General features: G+C 37.5%; 1 non-coding gene across 1 annotated transcript; it reads right to left on the bottom strand.

Annotated features, from left to right (window-relative positions):
• Positions 1–18,209: 18,209 nt before the first annotated feature.
• On the bottom strand, positions 18,210–18,317 carry LOC112753673 (small nucleolar RNA R71). The gene has a single exon (XR_003178047.1). It is a non-coding gene; the product is annotated as a small nucleolar RNA R71 (small nucleolar RNA).
• Positions 18,318–22,961: the final 4,644 nt, after the last annotated feature.

The following is a 22,961-nucleotide window of genomic DNA, read 5'->3' as shown; positions in this document are numbered from 1 at the left end:
GATCCCGGAGATGCCTCAAATGCATTTTCCTCCACAAAACTATTGGGAGCAAATCAACACCTTCCTAGGAGAATTAAGTTCCAACATGGGACAATTAAGGGTGGAACATCAAGAGCACTCCATCATCCTTCATGAAATTAGAGAAGATCAAAAAGCAATGAGGGAGGAGCAACAAAGACAAGGAAGAGACATAGAAGAGCTCAAGGACATCATTGGTTCCTCAAGAAAGAAACGCCACCATCACTAAGGTGGATTCATTCCTTGTTCTTACATTTCTCTATTTTTCGTTTTCTTTATGTTAAGTGCTTATCCATGTTTATGTCTTATTACATGATCATTAGTCTTTAGTAACTTTGTCTTAAAGTTATGAATGTCCTATGAATCCATCACCTCTCTTAAATGAAAACTGTTTTAATTCAAAAGAACAAGAAGTACATGTGTTTCGAATTTATCCTTGAACTTAGTTTAATTATATTGATGTGGTGACAATGCTTCTTGTTTTCTGAATGAATGCCTGAATAGTGCATATGTCTTTTGAAGTTGTTGTTTTAGAATGTTAAATATGTTGGCTCTTGAAAGAATGATGACAAGGAGACATGTTATTTGATAATCTGAAAAATCATAAAAATGATTCTTGAAGCAAGAAAAAGCAGCAAAGAACAAAGCTTGCAGAAAAAAAAATAGCAAAAAAAATAGAAAAAAGAGAGAAAAAGCAAGCAGAAAAAGCCAAAAGCTCTTAAAACCAAGAGTCAAGAGCAAAAAGCCAATAACCCTTAAAACCAAAAGGCAAGGGTAAATAAAAAAGATCCCAAGGCTTTGAGCATCAGTGGATAGGAGGGCCTAAAGGAATAAAATCCTGGCCTAAGCGGCTAAACCAAGCTGTCCCTAACCATGTGCTTGTGGCGTGAAGGTGTCAAGTGAAAACTTGAGACTGAGCGGTTAAAGTCAAAGTCCAAAGCAAAAGAAGAGTGTGCTTAAGAACCCTGGACACCTCTAATTGGGGACTTTAGCAAAGCTGAGCCACAATCTGAAAAGGTTCACCCAATTATGTGTCTGTGGCATTTATGTATCCGGTGGTAATACTGGAAAACAAAGTGCTTAGGGCCACGGCCAAGACTCATAAATTAGCTGTGTTCAAGAATCAACATACTGAACTAGGAGAATCAATAACACTATCTTAACTCTGAGTTCTTATAGATGCCAATCATTCTGAACCTCAATGGATAAAGTGAGATGCCAAAACTATTCAAGAGGCAGAAAGCTACAAGTCCCGCTATGTTTCATTGATAGTTTGGAATTTATAGTATATTCTCTTCTTTTTATCCTATTTGATTTTCAGTTGCTTGGGGACAAGCAACAATTTAAGTTTGGTGTTGTGATGAGCGGATAATTTATACGCTTTTTGGCATTGTTTTTAGTATGTTTTTAGTAGAATCTAGTTACTTTTAGGGATGTTTTTATTAGTTTTTATGTTAAATTCACATTTTTGGACTTTACTATGAGATTGTGTATTTTTCTATGATTTCAGGTATTTTTTGGCTGAAATTGAGGGACTTGAGCAAAAATCAGATTCAGAGGTTGAAGAAGGACTACTGATGCAGTTGGATTCTGACCTCCCTGCACTCAAAGTGGATTTTCTGGAGCTATAGAAGTCAAAATGGCACGCTTCCAATTGCGTTGGAAAGTAGACATCCAGGGCTTTCCAGCAATATATAATAGTTTATACCTTGGCCGAGTTTAGATGACGTAAAAGGGCGTTGAACGCCAGTTCTACGCTGCAGTCTGGAGTTAAACGCCAGAAACACGTTACGAACCAGAGTTGAACGCCAAAAACATGTTACAACCTGGCGTTCAACTCCAGAAAGAGCCTCTGCACGTGTAACATTCATGCTCAGCCCAAGCACACACCAAGTGGGCCCCGAAAGTGGATTTATGCATCAATTACTTACTTCTGTAAACCCTAGTAACTAGTTTAGTATAAATAGGACTTTTTACTATTGTATTAGACATCTTGAGACGTCTAGTTCTTAGATCATGGGGGCTGGCCATTCGGCCATGCCTGAACCTTTCACTTATGTATTTTTAATGGTAGAGTTTCTACACTCCATAGATTAAGGTGTGGAGCTTTGCTGTTCCTCATGAATTAATGCAAAGTATTACTGTTTTTCTATTCAATTCAACTTATTCCGCTTCTAAGATATTCATTGGCACTTCAACATGAATGTGATGAACGTGACAATCATCATCATTCCCCCACGAACGCGTGCCTGACAACCACTTCCATTCCACCTTAGATTGGATGATTATCTCTTGGATCTCTTAATCAGAATCTTCGTGGTATAAGCTAGATTGATGGCGGCATTCATGAGAATCCGGAAAGTCTAAACCTTGTCTGTGGTATTCCGAGTAGGATTCTGGGATTGAATGACTGTGACGAACTTCAAACTCGCGAGTGCTAGGCGTAGTGACAGACGCAAAAGGAGGGTGAATCCTATTCCAGTATGATCGAGAACCTCAGATGATTAGCCGTGCCGTGACAGAGCATTTGGACCATTTTCACAAGAGGATGGGATGCAGCCATTGACCACGGTGATGCCTCTAGATGATTAGCTATGCAGTGACAGTGCATCGGACCATTTTTACAGAGAGGATGAAAAGTAGCCATTGACAATGGTGATGTCCTTACATAAAGCCAGCCATGGAAAGGAGTAAAATTGATTGGATGAAGACAGCAGGAAAGCAGAAGTTCAGAGGAACGAACGCATCTCCATACACTTATATGAAATTCTCACCAATGATATACATAAGTATTTCTATCTTTATTTTCTGTCTATTTATTATTTATTTTCGAAAACTCCATAATCAATTATTATCCGCCTGACTGAGATTTACAAGATGACCATAACTTGCTTCATACCAACAATCTCCGTGGGATCGACCCTTACTCACGTAAGGTTTTATTACTTGGATGACCCAGTGCACTTGCTGGTTAGTTGTATCGAAGTTGTGAATGAAAAACGATTTATTAAGACGTGCGTACAGAGTTTTTGGCACCGTTGCCTGAGATCACAATTTCATGCACCAGCACCATTCTGGGCGTTTAACGCCAGAAATGGGCACTAGACTAGCGTTTAACACCAGAAAAGAGCAAGAAGCTGGTGTTAAACGCCAGAAATGGGCAGCAACCTGGCGTTTAACGCCAGGATTGGCAGCAGAGGGCATTTTGCACGCCTAATTGGTACAGGGATGAGAATTCCTTGACACCTTAGGATCTGTGGACCCCACAGGAACCCCACCAACCTCAACTCACTCTCTCTCTTCTTCACACCTTTTCATAATACTCTTCCCCAAATACCCTTCACCAATCAACTCAATACCTTTTCCCCAAAACCCCTCACCTATCAAATCCTACCCTATTCTCAATAAACCATTCACCAATCCGCATCCATCTATCATAAAACCCCACCTACCTCACCATTCAAATTCAAACCACTTTCCCTCCCAAACCCACCCTATATGGCCGAACCCTAACCCTCTCTCCACTCCTATATAAACCCATCTTCACTCCCTCATTTTCACACAACTTAAACACTACTTTTCCCCCTTGGCCGAAACACCAACCGACCTCCATCTCCTCCATTTCTTCTTCTTCTACTCTCTTCTTTCTTCTTTTGCTCGAGGACGAGAAAATCTTCTAAGTTTGGTGTGGTAAAAGTATTTCTTTTTATTTTTCCATAACCATTTATGGCACCAAAGGCCGGAGAAACCTCTAGAAAGAGGAAAGGGAAGGCAAAAGCTTCCACCTCCGAGTCATGGGAGATGGAGAGATTCATCTCAAAGGTGCATCAAGACCACTTCTATGAAGTTGTGGCCAAGAAGAAGGTGATCCCCAATGTCCCTTTCAAACTCAAAAAGGGTGAATATCCGAAGATCCGACATGAGATTCGAAGAAGAGGTTGGGAAGTTCTCACCAACCCCATTCAACAAGTCAGAATCTTAATGGTTCAAGAATTCTATGCCAATGCATGGATCACCAATAACCATGATCAAAGTGTGAACCCGGACCCCAAGAATTGGCTTACAATGGTCCGAGGGAAATACTTAAATTTCAGTTCGGAAAATGTAAGGTTGGCATTCAACTTGCCCATGATGTAAGGAGATGCACACCCCTACACTAGAAGGGTCAACTTTGATCAAAGGTTGGACCAAGTCCTCATAGACATTTGTGAAGAGGGCGCTCAATGGAAGAGAGATTCAAGAGGGAAGCCGGTTCAACTAAGAAGGCATGACCTCAAGCCCGTGGCTAGGGGATGGTTGGAGTTCATCCAACGCTCAATCATTCCCACTAGCAACCGGTCTGAAGTTACTATAGACCGGGCTATCATGATCCATAGCATCATGATTGGAGAGGAAGTAGAAGTTCATGAGGTTATATCCCAAGAACTCTACAAGATGGCGGACAAGTCCTCTACTTTGGCAAGGTTAGCTTTCCCTCGTCTCATTTGTCACCTTTGCAATTCAGCTGGAATTGACATAGAGGAAGACATCCTCATTGATGAGGACAAGCCCATCACTAAAAAAAGGATGGAGCAGACAAGAGATCCCACTCATGGATAAGAACATGAGGAAATTCCTCATCATGAAATTCCTGAGATGCCTCAAGGGATGCATTTTCCTCCACAAAACTATTGGGAGCAAATTAACACCTCCCTAGGAGAATTAAGTTCCAATATGGGACAACTAAGGGTGGAGCATCACGAGCATTCCATCCTCCTCCATGAAATCAGAGAAGATCAAAAAGTTATGAGAGAGGAGCAACAAAGGCAAGGAGGAGATACTAAGGAGCTCAAGCACTCCATTAGATCTTCAAGAGGAAGAACAAGCCGCCATCACTAAGGTTGACCCGTTCTTTAATTTACTTGTTCTTTATTTTCTGTTTTTCGAATTTTTATGCTTCATGTTTATTTATGTTTGTGTCTTTATTACATGATCACTAGTGTCTAAGTGTCTATGCCTTAAAGCTATGAAAATGAGTCCATCACCTTTCTTAAATGAAAAATGTTTTTAATTGAAAAAGAAAAAGAAGTACATGAATTTCAAATTTTAAAACAGTTTAATTATTTTGATGTGGTGGCAATAATTCTTGTCTTCTGAATGAATGCTTGAACAATGCATATTTTTGAATTTGTTGTTTATGAATATTAAAATTGTTGGCTCTTGAAAGAATGATGGGAAAAAGAGAAATGTTATTTGATGATCTGAAAAATCATAAAATTGATTCTTGAAGCAAGAAAAAGCAGTGAAAAGCTTGCAGAAAAAAAATATATATGCGAAAAAAAAGAGAGAAAAGAAAAAGAAAAAGCAAGCAGAAAAAGCCAATAGCCCTTTAAACCAAAAGGCAAGGGTAAAATAAAAAGGATCCAAGGCTTTGAGCATCAGTGGATAGGAGGGCCCACAAGAATAAAATCCTGGCCTAAGCGGCTAAACCAAGCTGTCCCTAACCATGTGCTTGTGGCGTGAAGGTGTCAAGTGAAAACCTGAGACTGAGCGGTTAAAGTCGTGGTCCAAAAGCAAAAAGAGTGTGCTTAAGAGCTCTGGACACCTCTAATTGGGGACTCTAGCAAAGCTGAGTCAAATCTGAAAAGGTTCACTAAGTTATGTGTCTGTGGCATTTATGTATCCGGTGGTAATACTGGAAAACAAAATGCTTTGGGTCACGGCCAAGACTCATAAAGTAGCTGTGTTCAAGAATCAACATACTGAACTAGGAGAATCAATAACACTATCTGAATTCTGAGTTCCTATAGATGCCAATCATTCTGAACTTCAAAGGATAAAGTGAGATGCCAAAACTGTTCAGAAGCAAAAAGCTAAAAAGCCCCGTTCATCTAATTAATACTGATCTTCATAGATGTTTTTGGAATTCATTGTATATTCTCTTCTTTTTATCCTATTTGATTTTCAGTTGCTTGGGGACAAGCAACAATTTAAGTTTGGTGTTATGATGAGCGAATCATTTATACGCTTTTTGGCATTGTTTTTAGTATATTTTAATCAGTTTTTATTATGTTTTTATTAGTTTTTAAATAAAAATCACATTTCTGGACTTTACTATGAATTTGTGTGTTTTTCTATGATTTTAGGTATTTTCTTGCTGAAATTGAGGGACCTAAGCAAAAATCTGATTCAGAGGCTGAAAAAGGACTGCAGATGCTGTTGGATTCTGACCTCCCTACACTCGAAGTGGATTTTCTGGAGCCACAAAAGCCCAATTGGTGCGCTCTCAATTGCGTTGAAAAGTAGACATCCTGGGCTTTCCAGCAATATATAATAGTTCATACTTTGCCCAGGATTTGATGGCCCAAACCGGCATTCAAAATAAGCATAGAAATTCTGGTGTCAAAACGCCAGAACTGGCATAAAAGCTGGAGTTAAACCCCCAAACTGGCACAAAAGCTGGCGTTTAACTCCAAAAAAAGTCTCTACACATGAAAGTTTCAATGCTCAGGCCAAGAACACACCATGTGGGCCCGGAAGAAGATTTCTGCATTAATTACTTATTTCTGTAACCCTAGGCTACTAGTTTTCTATAAATAGGAGCTTTTTCTATTGTATTTATATAGAGAGGTATATACTTTTTGATCTCTTGATCACATTTTGGGAGGCTGGCCTCACGGCCATGCCTAGACCTTTTGTTCTTATGTATTTTCAACGGTGGAGTTTCTACACACCATAGATTAAGGTGTAGAGCTCTGCTGTTCCTCATGAATTAATGCAAAGTACTATTGTTTTTCTATTCAACTCAAGTCTATTTCTTCTCCAATATATTCATTCGCACTCAAGAACATGATGAATGTGATGATTATGTGACACTCATCACCATTCTCACCTATGAACGCGTGCCTGACAACCACTTTCGTTCTACATGCAAACAAGCTTGAATGTGTATCTCTTGGGTTTCTAATCTCAAATTAGAACCTTCGTGGTATAAGCTAGAATTATTGGTGGCCATTCCTGAGATCCGGAAAGTCTAAACCTTGTCTGTGGTATTCTGAGTAGGATCCGGGAAGGGATGACTGTGACGAGCTTCAAACTCGCGATTGTTGGGCGTAGTGACAGACGCAAAAGGATCAGTGGATCCTATTCCAACATGATCGAGAACCGACAGATGATTAGCCGTGCGGTGATAGCGCATTTGGAACATTTTCACTGAGAGGACGGGAAGTAGCCATTGACAACGGTGATGCCCAACATAAAACTTGCCATGGAAAGGAGTATGAATGATTGGAAGAAGGCAATAGGAAAGCAGAAGTTTAGGAGGAACAAAGCATCTTCATACGCTTATCTGAAATTCTCACCAATGAATTACATAAGTATCTCTATCCTATTTTATGTTTTATCATCTTTTAATTATCAATCCTCCATAACCATTTGAATCCGCCTGACTGAGATTTACAAGATGACCATAGCTTGCTTCAAGCCGACAATCTCCGTGGGATCGATTCTTACTCACGTAAGGTTTATTACTCGGACGACCCAGTGCACTTGCTGGTTAGTTGTGCGGAGTTGTGATAAAGAGTTGAGATTACAATTGTGCGTACCAAGATGTTGGCGCCATTGATGATCACAATTTCGTGCACCAACCACCCAGTGACGCTGCGTGTCACTGCAACTCCATCCCCTCTGTGCGATCCTGTCCCCTTCTCCAGCGCAGAACTAAATCAAAACCACCAACCCTCTTCTCCTTTCTTCGCGAGCCCAGGACCGCAGCGCCGCCAGCAACCCTAATCGCCGCTACCCTGCTTCCGCCGCGCCTTTCTTTCCCCTGTTCTCCATCCCTTGCAACAACCTCCTCTTCTCCGGACCAACACGACGGCGAGCTTCTCTTTCGCCTCCCTGTTCGCCGCTAGGACTCCACCTAGAACAACCGAGGCCACTCCTCTTCCTCTCCATTCCTGTTTCGAATGTTTGTTCAGCATTTCAGGTTTCCATTGAACTCTGTTTCTGATTCTTTTTCAAATTTTGTTAGTTAGTTTTGGTTTCTTTAATCTGGTTCTAATTCTAGTTACTTAGTTAGATTCTGATTTCTGTTTAGTGGATTCTAGGTTGTTAGGATAGGTTAGTTTAGTTTATTGGATTTTGATTTTAGCTGCAAGTGTTGGAAAAGTTCTGTTTGCTGATGAATATTACTGTTCGGGTTGCTGTTTATGATGTGAAATCACTGATTCTGATTTGATTTTTCTGATTGAATTGATTGTTAAATTGCTGTTGAGTTCATTTGGTTAGTTGTTTGACCGATTTTCTGTGGAACTTCTGAGATATTACTGCTGGTGTTTGGGAATGGAAAACTTTCTTTGTTTGAAATTGGTCTCTTGAAGCTGCATAGTGTTTTTGTTGCTTTATTCTTGCTGAAGGCTATTATAAATTTCAATTGTGATTGCTGCTGAGTTTTTGTTTCAATTTGAACTTCATTGTTTGATTCAATTATGCTTAATTATTTGAACTCATGCTGCTTCTGGAATGATTATTGAACTCAATGTTGCCCCTGTTAGTTTAGACCATTACTTTTGTTCATTGTCCAAAGAAAGAATGATGCTCGATGCTGGTTGGCTTGGTTTGAATTGATTATTGATGTTTCGTTGCTATTTGTTAGCATAGTTGCTCAATTCATGTGGATCCATATTTGGTTTTTGTGTTTAATTGTAATGCATTCATATGGCATTTGGATTGATTAGTTGAGTTTGAGGAAATAGGCCAATTTACTGCTAAAATGCTGTCGAATTTTTCCTAACCGTATTTCATTAAGTGACATTGTGTTATTTGGGGCAACAAGAGTCTATTTGACAGATTTCTGTGTTAATAGAATTTTGTTTGCTAAATGGTTTTGGAAATTTCCTTAAGAGCTTCCTTACAAGTTTTGGTCAATTCTTTAACTTCTTTGCTTCTTTTAAATTGTGTGTTCTTCTTGAGCATTGAATATGCCTTAAGTGAATTTTTTAAATTGACCATAAACTTGAAATTCTTTGGAAAATTTGAGCCTCTTTTGTATAAAGTCACAAGTTTGAAGGTTTTTAATCTATGTGGCTAATTTGATTCATTCTATTCATGCCTAACTTACATTAAGTCACATAGATCATGAGGTTTTAAATTATTGTTTCAACTTGTGACTTTCATGATTCATTATAATTTGGTGTTTGAATGGTCCTTGCTTAACTTGTTCTCAATATTTTTCACTTTGCCAACACTACCAAATTGCTTCAAATTATGCCAATTTACTTGTGATTGATATTTACTTGATTATGTGGTCTACACATACATGTGCATCACTTGTTTTGGCATTTTGAATTATTGAGAAGTGAATACAAACTTGCTTGTTTTGACATTTTTGAAACTTTTTGGAATTAAGGAACTTGTGACTATGCACCTAACTTTTGATTTTTCTTCCATTTCTTTTACTAACTTTCCCCTTCTTTTTACATAACATTTAACTTTTTTTTTCTTTTTCATCTAACTTTTTCTTTTCCTTCACCTAACTTTGAATTTTCTTTTCTTTTTCAATTAACCATTTTCCTTTTTACTAACATAACTTTTAACTTTTAACTTTTTTTTTTATTTTTCAACTAACATTAACCTTCAACTTTTAACTGTTTTCTTTCTCTTTGTGCATAGTAAGAATGTTCCTTCCTTCTTTTATTCTTTGATAAACAAGCAAGTTAGCTTCCTCCATGTCCTGAATTTGATTGGAAGCTATTTGTGTTTGATTTAATTTGATTCTCATGTATGCTTCTATTTAAATTTTTATTATATGTTCACTTCATATGTTGTTTTATGACTTAGCTCTTTCCTTTTCAGCACCACCATCACTCTTGCAGCCACTCTATCGCCTAACCCACCAACTAAAGGTGGAGATGACCCAGTGACGACTCTTTCCACTCCGCATGATCATGAGTACCAAGGACGGTGCTGCATTTTAAGTGTGAGGAGGTTGTGCATCTTCAGCAAGCACATTATGGGTGACAATCTTCATTTCCGAACACTTAGTGTAATTTCTTTTTTATGTTTTTTGGTACTTTGTATATATTTTATCCTTTTGAGAAACTTTTTACTTAGTTTATTGCACTTTTTAATTTTGCTTGTACATAACTTAGTATTATATAGTAGTTATGCATATTTTGATAATTTGCTCTTAATTTTGGCTTGTACATGTTCTTTTTGGTTTTTACTCTTGATTGTGATTTGGATGATGTGATGATTGCACCTAGTTTGATTTCCTATATACTTGCTATTTTGGTTTGATTGAAATTAGGAATTAAACTTAGGATTTTTGACCTTTTTCATCCAATCACATTATATACATATATAGAATAAATGCTAGTCAATTAATGAAATTTCCAAGAAGCTTATCTTTTGTATATAGGGCATAGAAATTCAAATTGAATTGAGTTCAAAATTTTCATTGAAACTTGCATGATTTATACATATGGTTTTTGAGTTAAAGAACATACAACTTGTGAGTTTTTGAGCCTTATTGTGTGGTTACATCATTGGACCACTTATTTCATTCTTGTGTGTTGCTCTTCTTTATGATTGCAATCTTTGATTTGTTTAATTCTATATATCCATTGTTTAATGTATATTTATACAATTATGTGATTGAGGCCATTATTTCTTTATAGCTCACTTAACCCAAATAGCCTACCATTTTATTCACCTTTATTTGCCACTTTGAGTCTATGAATGCCCCCTTTTTATTCTTTATTTTGCCACATCATTAACCTTAAGTGAAAAACAATGAAATGTACTTTATTTGAATCTTTGAGTAGCTTAAGTTAGTGAGAGTGTGTGATGTTTAAGTGTGGGGAAAATGTGGAAACTTTGGTTGATGAATAGGTGTTTTATTCTTGTTGAAAAATCCTGAAAATTTGGGGTGCATACTCATGTAATATTATAGAAACCATATGCATTGATATGTTGGTATATATATATATATGTGTTCTTGAAAAAAAAAAGAGAAAAGAAAAAAAAGAAAAGAAAAAAAGAAATAATGAAAAAGGGGATAAAATTACCCCATGAGAAATTCAATAATAATCAATGCATATGTGATGAATTACAATTAATGCATGAGTGTGTGTATATGTAAAAGTGAGATTACGGGTAGCTAGGCTTGACATTAAAATTGTATAGGTTGTGTATGTGTTAGGTGAGAACTTAGGTTAATCAAAGATTCAAATGCAAGCTCAATTAACCACATATATATCCTTACCTTTGCCCTTAGCCCCATTACAACCTTGAAAAGACCTCATGATTTTTGCATATGTACATTAAATTTGTGTTGATTGGTTAGATGAAGAACAAACTTTATAAAGCATGATTAGAGCAGAATTGAGTAGATTGACCCTAAACACTTGAGTGATTAGAGTGCTTATACATATCCGGTGAGGGTTCAATCACTCAATTCCATATTTTCACCTATGATTATTGCTTATCTTGCAAGTTTGCTTAAATTCTTTTATATGACTCAATTCAATTGTGAATGTGATTTGGTTATGATTGCTTTAGCCCTTGATTTTATATAGATGCTTTCCTGGATATTGATTTACTTGGACTAATTAAATACATATATATAGTTAGATAGTATAAGGTATAATAGTTACATACATATAGGTAGATTGCATATAGTTAGTTACATTGAATAATTGTTGATTCTCCTTCTTCACTTCCTTTGGTATAGCATGAGAACATGCCATTGTTTAAGTGTGGGAATGTAATGAATCCACATTTTATGGTGTTTATTTGCTCCATTTGGGTGGATTTCATCAACTTTTCTTGCATTTATCCATTGAAATAGCATAGTTTCATAATTTCTCCTAAATTGTGCTTGAAAGTGAAAACATACTTTTTAAGCTTTATAATTGCTAAATTTTATTCACTTTAATTCTATTTGATGCCTTGATGTGTTTGTTGAGTAATTTCAGGTTTACAAGGCAAGTATGGATTAAAGAAGTGGAAGGAAAGTATGCAAAATGGGAGAATTCAAGAAATGAAGGATTTTTAAAGCTGCCAGCCCTGACCTCTCGGTACTAAAGTGATCATAACTTGAGCTACAAAGGTCCAAATAAGGCAGTTCCAGCGGCATTAGAAAGCTAACGTCTGGGGATTTAAAATGATATACAATTTACTATAGTGGACATAAGTCTAAGTGTACGGACGCACAAGTCATAAAATAGCATGTGTGCGGACGCACACATCTGTGCATCCGCACAGGTCTTGGCACGTGAGCTCATTAATTGCAAACCGCTCGGGGCGATTTCTGGGCCCCCAAAACCCAATCCAACTCATTTTTAAAGTTATTTCAAGCCAAATTGAAGAGGGATGAAGGGGGGAGCACTTAGTTTTAGGTTTTTATATGTTTTAGTTAGTTTTCTAGAGAGAGAAGCTCCCCTTTCTCTCTATAATTAGGGTTTTTAGCTTTTTTCTCTCTTTAATTTCTCTCTTTAATTCATGTTTTTTTGTAGTTTCATTTACATTTTCATGTCTTATTGCCTTTAATCTCTTAGTTTCCTTTGTTAATTTTACTTTCATGCCACTTTAGTTTTATGAACACTCTTGTTACTCTTAATTTCATTTAATGCAATTTTGATGTTTTATGTTTCTTTAATGCTTATTTGAGTTGTTATTATCATTTTATTACAATTGATAGTTATAGAATTTATTTTTATTGCAATTTATGATATTTTCCCTTTTATGCAGGCTAGGTGTTTGATAAAATGTCTCTTTTAGCTTTTGCCTAGTTTTTCACACTCTTGGCTTGGAATTGGATAATTAGGTGACCTTGAGTCATAGATGTCCATTCGATATTGTGATTGGAATTGTTAGTTGGTTTGGTTTCAACTAACGCTAGTCTTTCACTAAGTTAATTAGTGAGTTGATTAGGACTTGTGGATTGAGATCAATTATGCCCTTTTGACTTATTCTCGATGTTAGGATAGACTAACTGGGATTAATTCTTAGCAATTATCATGTTTGTGGTCTATGATTATGATAGGAATCCTCAATTCCCCAATCTTTGCCAAGAGTCCTTTTTGCCACTTGCATTCCATTTTTAATTTACTTGCTTTGAGTATTAATTTCTTGCATGTCTATTTTTTTCCTTGCACTTTAATTTCTTGCCTCTTATAATCAACCCCCAAAATCCCTCATAGCCAATAATGGAACACTTAATTGCAATTCCTAGGGAGAATGACCCGGGAGTTTAAATACTCTTGGTTATTTGATTTGAATTGTGATAATTCTTTGATTTAAACTTTGATTGTGAGAGTTCATTGTGGGTTTGGACTATGCTATTAACGAAGTGATTCTTATTTTGATTAATTCTAAACCAACAATAATTCTCACATCAAGGAGCCTCAAGCATTTGATCAACCTTCATGGCAACAACCCCCACCAATGTACTATAATCAAGAGCCATACCATGATGCATACCAATCTAATGTGCGTGGTAGACCTCCTTGTGGTTATCAATCACAACCACCATATGCTTATGAACCCCTTGCTCAACATTGTTATCCACCTCACTCACAAGCCTCATACCACCATTAACCTCCATATGATCTTAACTCATATCCTCCATACCAACCACCATATGAACCATACCTAAAACCACCACATTTCCAACACCAATACTCCCAACAACCACAAATTCTGTATACACCACCTCAAGATTTTCACCGATATGAACCACCTTCCAACTACAATATCTTTCCCTTAAACAATGAACCCTCTCTTCCACCACCACCTTCATTGGACCAATCTCTCCAACCTCTATTGCAAGAATAATAAGAACTTCTAACTCGTTGCCAAAAGCAAGGGGAGGTCGTGGCTAACTTAACCGAAGTGATGAGCCAATTGGCCTCATTGTGCACAACTATCCAAGACACCCTTATTGTTGAATGTAGAGGATTAGTTGAGGAGCACAATGAGAAGGAGAATTTAGAGCTTCAAGGTGGAGAAGAGGAGTTAAAGCAAGAACTGCAACAAGAGGAGGAAGCCGAGATTGTTAGAGAAGAGGAAGAAGTGGTTGAAGATTTAGGAGATGTTGAATCCAAAGAGGAATCTCAAGTTGAAGAACCTTCTTCCATGGAGTTTAAAGGAGATATTGAGGAGACTAGTGCACAACCTCCAAGGCATGATGTGATTGAAGAATTGGAAGAAGTGTGGCAAGCAACAAGTTCCCCTATTTATGATGATTCCACATCAACATATGATCCTTTTGAGCTTGATGAATCATTCCCTATTGAACTTGGAATTGATGACGAGGTAGATTTCACTCAACCTCCTATCTATGATTTGAGTGATGGGAAAGAGCTAGAAGAAATTAGTGAGAAAGCACTTGAAATTAAAGAAGCTTGGCAAGAGGTAGAGCATGAAGCACATTGTCAAGTGGTGGAAGCCTGATGAGCGGATAATTTATATGCTTTTTAGCATTGTTTTTACACAGTTTTCAGTATAATTTAATTAGTTTTTAGTATATTTTTATTAGTTTTTAATTAAAATTCACATTTTTGGACTTTACTATGAGTTTGTGTGTTTTTCTGTGATTTCAAGTATTTTCTGGCTGAAATTGAGGGACTTGAGCAAAAATCAGATTCAGAGGTTGAAGAAGGACTGCAGATGCTGTTGGATTCTGACCTCGCTGCACTCAAAGTGGATTTTCTGGAGCTACAGAACTCTAAATGGCGCGACCTCTATTGAGTTGGAAAGTAGACATCCAGGGATTTCCGGTAATATATAATAGTCCATACTTTGCTCGAGTTTAGATGACGCAAACTGGCATTCAACGCCAGTTCCATGCTGCATTCTGGAGTTAAATGCCAGAAACAGGTTGCAAAGTGGAGTTAAACGCCAGAAACAGGTTACAAACTGGCGTTCAACTCCAAGAGAAGCCTCTACACGTGTAAAGCTCAATGCTCAGCCCAAGCACACACCAAGTGGGCCCCAGAAGTAGATTTCTGCATCATTTACTCATTTCTGTAAACCCTAGTAACTAGTTTAGTATAAATAGGACTTTTTACTATTGTATTTACATCTTCGGATCAGATCTTTGATCAGTTTTATGCTATCTTAGACCTTTATGGGGGCTGGCCATTCGGCCATTCCTGGACCTTCATCACTTATGTATTTTCAACGGTAGAGTTTCTACACACCAAAGATTAAGGTGTGGAGCTCTACTGTTCCTCATGAATTAATGCAAAGTACTATTGTTTTTCTATTCAATTCAAGCTTATTCCTATTCTAAGATGTTCATTCACACCCAAGAACATGATGAATGTGATGATTATGTGACGCTCATCATCATTCTCACTTATGAACGCGTGCCTGACAAACACTTCCGTTCTACATGTAAACAAGCTAGAATGAATATCTCTTAGATATCTAATACAGAGGACCGAGTCCGAGATATTAGAATCTTTGTGGTATAAGTTAGAACCCATGGACGGCCATTCCTGAGATCCAGAAAGTCTAAACCTTGTCTGTGGTATTCCGAGTAGGATTTGGGAAGGGATGGCTGTGACGAGCTTCAAACTCGCGAGTGCTGGTCGTAGTGACAGACGCAAAAGGATAGTAAATCCTATTCCAGTATGATCGAGAACCGACAGATGATTAGCCATGCAGTGACAGCGCATTGGACCATTTTCACAGAGAGGATGGGATGTAGCCATTGACAACGGTGATGCCCTACATAAAGCTTGCCATGGAAAGGGGTAGGAATGATTGGATGAAGATAGCAGGAAAGCAGAGGTTCAGGAGGAATGAAAGCACCTCTATACGCTTATCTGAAATTCTCACCAATGAATTACATAAGTATCTCTATCCCAGTTTATATTTTATTTATGTTTTTATTATCAATTCACCATAACCATTTGAATCCACCTGACTGAGATTTACAAGGTGACCATAGCTTGCTTCAGGCCGACAATCTCTGTGGGATCGACCTTTACTCACATCAGGTTTATTACTTGGACGACCCAGTGCACTTGCTGGTTAGTTGTGCGAAGTTGTGATAAAGAGTTGAGATTACAATTGTGCGTACCAAGTTGTTGGCGCCATTGATGATCACAATTTCGGGCATCAAGTTTTTGGCACCGTTGCCGGGGATTGTTCGAGTTTGGACAACTGACGGTTCATCTTGTTGCTCAGATTAGGTAATTTTATTTTAATTTTAAGCTTTTTATTTCTTATTTTCGAAAAATACAAAAAAATTTTCTTCTTTTTCGTTTTTCCAAAATAATTTTCGAAAAATCCAAAAAAATTAATAAAATCATAAAATCAAAAATAATATTGTGTTTCTTGTTTGAGTCTTGTGTCAAATTTTAAGTTTGGTGTTAATTGCATCCTTTTATTTTTCTTAAAAATTTTTCGAAAACACATGCATTGAGTTTCTTTCTTGTTCTTCATGATCTTCAAGTTGTTCTTGATAAGTCTTCTTGTTTGATCTTTAAAATTTCTTGTTTTGTGTCTTTTCTTGTTTTTCATATGCATTCTTGAATTTTTAGTGTCTAAATATTAAAAATTTCTAAATTTGGTGTCTTGCATGTTTTCTTTTATTAAAATTTTTTTCAAAAATACATACTTGATGTTCATCATGATCTTCAAAGTGTTCTTGGTGTTCATCTTTGCATTCGAAGTGTTCTTGCATGTTTCCTTTGTTTTGATCCAAAATTTTCATGCATTGAGTCTTTTTGGTGTTTTTCTCTTTCCTTGTTAAAATTCAAAAATCAAAAAAATATCTTTCTCTTATTTCACTCATAAATTTCGAAAATTTGATTTGATTTTTTCAAAATTTTTAAAATCTAGTTGTTTCTTATGAGTCAAATCAAATTTTCAATTTAAAAATTTTATCTTTTTCAAATCTTTTTCAAAAATCAAATCCTTTTCAATTTTTTGTCTTTCATATTTTCGAAAACTTCAAAATAATTTTCAAAATCTTTTTCTTATTTTTATTCCATATTTTCGAATTCAATGCTAACCATTAATGTGATTGATTCAAAAATATTAAGTTTGTTACTTGCCTAATAAGAAAGGTTCAATCCTTAAATTTTAAAATCAAATCTTTTTGTTTCTTGTTAGTCAAGTAATCAACTTTAATTTTCAAAATCAAATCTTTTTAAAATTCTTTTTCAAATCTTTTTCAAAATAAATTTCAATCACATATTTTTCAAAATTTAATTTCAAAATCTTTTCTAACTTTTTATCTTTTCAAATTTGATTTTCAAATCTTTTTCAATTAACCACTTTACTTTTTGTTTGATTCTTATCTTTTTCAAAACTACTTAACTAACTCCCTCTCTAATTTTTAAAAATCCCTTCCCTCTTTTTCAAATTTCCTGTTTAATTAACTAATTGTTTTAATTTCAATTTAATTTGATTTCAATTTTAATTTTTGAAATTTAACTTTAAATTTTATTTTTATTTTAATTGATTTTTGAAATTCCCTCTCTCTCATCTCCTTCTATTTATTTATTCATCTACTAACACTTCTCTTCCACCCAAAAATTTGAACCCCATCTTCCTCTTTGTGTTCGAGTTTATCCTCTTCTCCTTCTTATATTCTTCTCTTCTTATACTTGCATAAGGAATCTCTATACTGTGACATAGAGGATTCCATATTTTCTGTTCTCTTATTTTTCATATGAGCAGGAACAAGGATAAGAACATTCTTGTTGAAGCTGATCCTGAACCTGAGAGGACTCTGAAGAAGAAGCTAAATCCCAACTCTCTGGAGAAAATCTGACAGAAATTTTTGAAAAAGAAGGAGATGTGGCCGAAAATAATAACAATGCAAGGAAGATTCTTGGTGACTTTACTGCACCAAATTCCAATTTACATGGAAGAAGCATCTCAATTCCTGCCATTGGAGCAAACAACTTTGAGCTTAACCTCAATTAGTTTCTCTGATGCAACAGAACTGCAAGTTCCATGGACTTCCATCAGAAGATCCTTTTCAGTTCTTAACTGAATTCTTGCAGATCTGTGATACTGTTAAGACCAATGGGGTTGATCCCGAGGTCTACAGGCTTATGCTTTTCCCGTTTGCTGTAAGAGACAGAGCTAGAATATAGTTGGACTCTCAACCTAAGGATAGCCTGAACTCTTGGGATAAGCTGGTCACGGCTTTCTTAGCCAAGTTCTTTCCTCCTCAAAAGCTTAGTAAGCTTAGAGTGGATGTTCAAACCTTCAGACAAAAGGAAGGTGAATCCCTCTATGAAGCTTGGGAGAGATACAAGGAACTGACCAAAAAGTGTCCTTTTGACATGCTTTCAGAATGGACCATCTTGGATATATTCTATGATGGTCTGTCTGAATTATCAAAGATGTCATTGGACCATTCTGCAGGTGGATCCATTCACCTAAAGAAAACGCCTGCAGAAGCTCATGAACTCATTAACATGGTTGCAAATAACTAGTTCATGTACGCTTCTGAAAGGAATCCTGTGAGTAATGGGACGCCTATGAGGAAGGGAGTTCTTGAAATTGATGCTCTGAATGCCATATTGGCTCAGAACAAAATATTGACTCAGCAAGTCAATATGATTTCTCAATGTCTGAATGGAATGCAAGCTGTATCCAACAGTACTCAAGAGGCATCTTCTGAATAAGAAGCTTATGATCCTGAGAACCCTGCAATAGCAGAGGTGAATTACATGGGTGAACCTTATGGAAACACCTATAACCCCTCATGGAGAAATCATCCAAATTTCTCATGGAAGGATCAACAAAAGCCTTAACAAGGCTTTAATAATAGTGGAATAAACAGGTTTAACAATAGTAAACCTTTTCCATTATCCACTCAGCAACAGACAGAGAATTCTGAGCAGAATCCATCTAGCTTGGCAAATATAGTCTCTGATCTATCTAAGGACACTTTGAGTTTCATGAATGAAACAAGATCCTCCATTAGAAATTTGGAGGCACAAGTGGGCCAGCTGAGTAAAAGAGTCACTGAAATCCCTCCTAGTGCTCTCCCAAGCAATACAGAAGAGAATCCAAAGAGAGAGTGCAAGGCCATAGATTTAACCATCATGGCCGAACCTACAACGGAGGGAGAGGACGTGAATCCCAGTGAGGAAGACCTCCTGGGATGCTCAGTGATCAATAAGGAGTTCCTCAATGAGGACCTAAAAGAATCTGAGGCTCATCTAGAGACCATAGAGATTCCATTAAACCTCCTTCAGCCCTTCATGAGCTCTGATGAGTACTCTTCTTCTGAAGAGAATGAAGACACTACTAAAGAGCAAGTTGCCAAGTACATTGGTGCAATCATGAAGCTGAATGCCAAATTATTTGGTAATGAGACTTAGGAAGATGAACCTTTCTTGCTCACCAATGAACTGAGTGATCTGGATCAATTGACATTGCCTCAGAAGAAATAGGATCCTGGAAAGTTCTTAATACCTTGTACCATAGGCACCATAACCTTTGAGAAGGCTCTATGTGACCTTGGGTCAGGGATAAACCTCATGCCACTCTCTGTAATGGAGAAACTTGGAATCTTTGAGGTGCAAGTTGTTAGAATCTCATTAGAGATGGCAGACAACTCAAGAAAACAGGCTTATGGACAAGTAGAGGACGTGTTAGTAAAGGTTGAAGGCCTTCACATCCCTGCTGATTTCATAATCCTAGACACAGGGAAGGATGAGGATGAATCCATCATCCTTAGAAGACCCTTCCTAGCCACAGGAAGAGCTGTGATTGATGTGGACAGAGGAGAGTTAGTCCTTCAACTGAATGAGGACAGCCTTGTGTTTAAAACTCAAGGATCTCCTTCTGTAACCATGGAGAGAAAGCATGAAAAGCTTCTCTCATTGCAGAGTCAATCAAAGCCCCCACAGTCAAACTCTAAGTTTGGTGTTGGGAGGCCACAACCAAACTCTAAGTTTGGTGTTGAACCCCCACATTCAAACTCTAAGTTTGGTGTTGGGAGGTTCCAACCTTGCTCTGATTATCTGTGAGGCTTCATGGGAGCTCACTGTCAAGCTATTAATATTAAAGAAGCGCTTGTTGGGAGGCAACCCAATGTTATTTAATCATATCTATTTTATTTTCTCTTTGTTATTTCATGTTTTATTAGGTTGATGATCATGTGGAGTCACAAAAACTACTAAAAAATCAAAAACAAAATGAAAAAAATAGCATTAAAAACAGCACACCCTAGAGGAGAACAGTATGGCGTTTAAACGCCAGAAACAAGCATTTGTCTGGCGTTTAACGCCAGAAACAAGCAACATTTGGGCGTTTAATGCCAGAAACAGGCAGCAGCCTAGCGTTAAACGCCAGGATTGCACAGCAAGGGCATTTTACACGCCTAATTGGAGCAGGGATGTTAAGTCCTTGGCCCCACAGGATCTGTGGACCCCACAGGATCCCCACATTTTCTTCTCTCCTCTTCACACCTTTTCATAACTATCTTTCCCAAATACCCTTCACCAATCACCTCAATCACTCTTTCCCATTACCTCTTCACCACTCACATCCATCCTCTCTTCCCCATAAACCCCACTTACCTTCAAAATTCAAAATAATTTCCCTCCCAAACCCAACCCTAATGGCCGAACCCTACACCCCCCTCACTCCTATATAAACCCCTCACTCCTTCTTCATTTTCACACAACACAACCCTCTCTTTTTCTCCTTGGCCGACTACATCTTCTTCCCCCATCTCCTCCATTTTCTTCTTCTTCTACTACTTTCTTTCTTCTTTTTCTCGGGGACGAGCAAACATTTTAAGTTTGGTGTGGTAAAAGCATAGCTTTTTGTTTTTCCATAACCATTTATGGCACCTAAGACCAGAGAAACCTCTAGAAAGAGGAAAGGGAAGGCAATTGCTTCCACCTCTGAGTCATGAGAGATGGAGAGATTCATCTCAAAGGTCCATCAAGACCACTTCTATGAAGTTGTGGCCAAGAAGAAAGTGATCCCTGAGGTTCCTTTCAAGCTCAAAAAGAATGAGTATCCGGAGATCCGACTTGAGATCCAAAGGAGAGGTTGGGAAGTTCTCACCAACCCTATTCAACAAGTCGGGATCCTAATGGTTCAAGAGTTCTATGCAAACGCATGGATCACTAGGAACCATGATCAAAGTGTGAACCCGAATCCAAATCATTGGCTCACCATGGTTCGGGGGAAATACTTAGATTTCAGTCCGAAAAATGTAAGGCTGGCGTTCAACTTGCCAATGATGGAAGAGAACGCACGCCCCTACACAAGAAGGGTCAACTTTGATCAAAGGTTGGACCAAGTCCTCATAGACATATGTGAGGAAGGAGCTCAATGGAAAATTGACTCAAGAGGCAAGATGGTTCAATTAAGAAGGCATGACCTCAAACCAGTGGCTAGGGGATGGCTAGAGTTCATTCAACGCTGAATCATTCCTACTAGTAACCGGTCTGAAGTTACTATAGACCGGGCCATCATGATCCATAGTATCATGATTGGAGAAGAGGTGGAAGTTTATGAGATTATACCTCAAGAACTCTACAAGGTGGCTGACAAGTACTCCACTTGGGCAAGGTTAGCCTTTCCTCACCTCATTTGCCACCTCTGCAATTCGGCTGGAATTGACATAGAGGGAGACATCCTCATTGAAGAGGACAAGCCCATCACTACGAAAAGGATGGAGCAAATAAGAGATCATGGACCTCAACATGAGCATGAGGAAATTCCTCACCATGAAATCCCTGAGATGCCTCAGGGGATGCACTTTCCTCCACAGAATTATTGGGAGCAAATCAACACTTCCCTAGGAGAATTAAGTTCCAACATGGGACAACTAAGGGTGGAGCACCAAGAGCACTCCATCATCCTCCATGAAATTAGAGAAGATCAAAGAGCTTTGAGGGAGGAGCAAGAAAGACAAGGAAGAGACATAGAGGAGCTCAAGATCACCATTGGTTCTTCAAGGAGAGGAAGACGCCACCCTCACTAAGGTGGACTCATTCTATAATCTCCTTGTCTATTTATTTTCTATTTTTCGGTTTTTGAGCCTTATGTGTTATTTATGTTTGTGCCTTTACTACATGATCATTAGTGTCTAAGTGTCTATGCCTTAAAGTTATGAATATGAATCCATCACCTCTCTTGAATGAAAAATATTTTAATTACAAAAGAACAAGAAGTACATGGTTTCGAATTCATCCTTGAAACTAGTTTAATTATTTTGATGTGGTGACAATACTTTTTGTTTTCTGAATGAATGCTTGAACAGTGCATATGTCTTTTGAATTTGATGTTTATGAATGTTAAATATGTTGGATCTTGAAGAATAAGGAAAAAAGGAGAAATGTTATTTGATAATCTAAAAAATCATAAAAATGATTCTTGAAGCAAGAAAAAGCAGTGAATACAAAATCTTGCAGAAAAAAAAGAGAGAAAAGAAAAAAAAGAAAATAGCAAAAAAAAAGAGAGAAAAATAGAAAAAGAAAAAGCAAGCAGAAAAAGCCAAAAGCTCTTTAAACCAAAAGGCAAGAGCAAAAAGCCAATAGCCCTTAAAACCAAAAGGCAAGGGTAAATAAAAAGGATCCAAGGCTTTGAGCATCAGTGGATAGGATGGCCTAAAGGAATAAAATCCTGGCCTAAGCGGCTAAACCAAGCTGTCCCTAACCATGTGCTTGTGGCGTGAAGGTGTCAAGTGAAAACTTGAGACTGAGCGGTTAAAGTCGAGGTCCAAAGCAAAAACAGAGTGTGCTTAAGAATCCTGCACACCTCTAATTAGGGACTTTAGCAAAGCTGAGTCACAATCTGAAAAGTTTCACCCAGTTATGTGTCTGTCGCATTTATGTATTCGGTGGTAATACTGGAAAACAAAGTGCTTAGGGCCACGACCAAGACTCATAAAGTAGCTGTGTTCAAGAATCAACATACTGAACTAGGAAAATCAGTAACACTATCTGAATTCTAAGTTCCTA

Source organism: Arachis hypogaea, chromosome 15 (genome assembly GCF_003086295.3).
Source record: "Arachis hypogaea cultivar Tifrunner chromosome 15, arahy.Tifrunner.gnm2.J5K5, whole genome shotgun sequence".
NCBI lineage: Eukaryota > Viridiplantae > Streptophyta > Magnoliopsida > Fabales > Fabaceae > Arachis > Arachis hypogaea.
The sequence above is the reverse complement of the archived record's forward strand: the minus strand, read 5'-3'. Positions and strand labels throughout refer to the sequence as shown.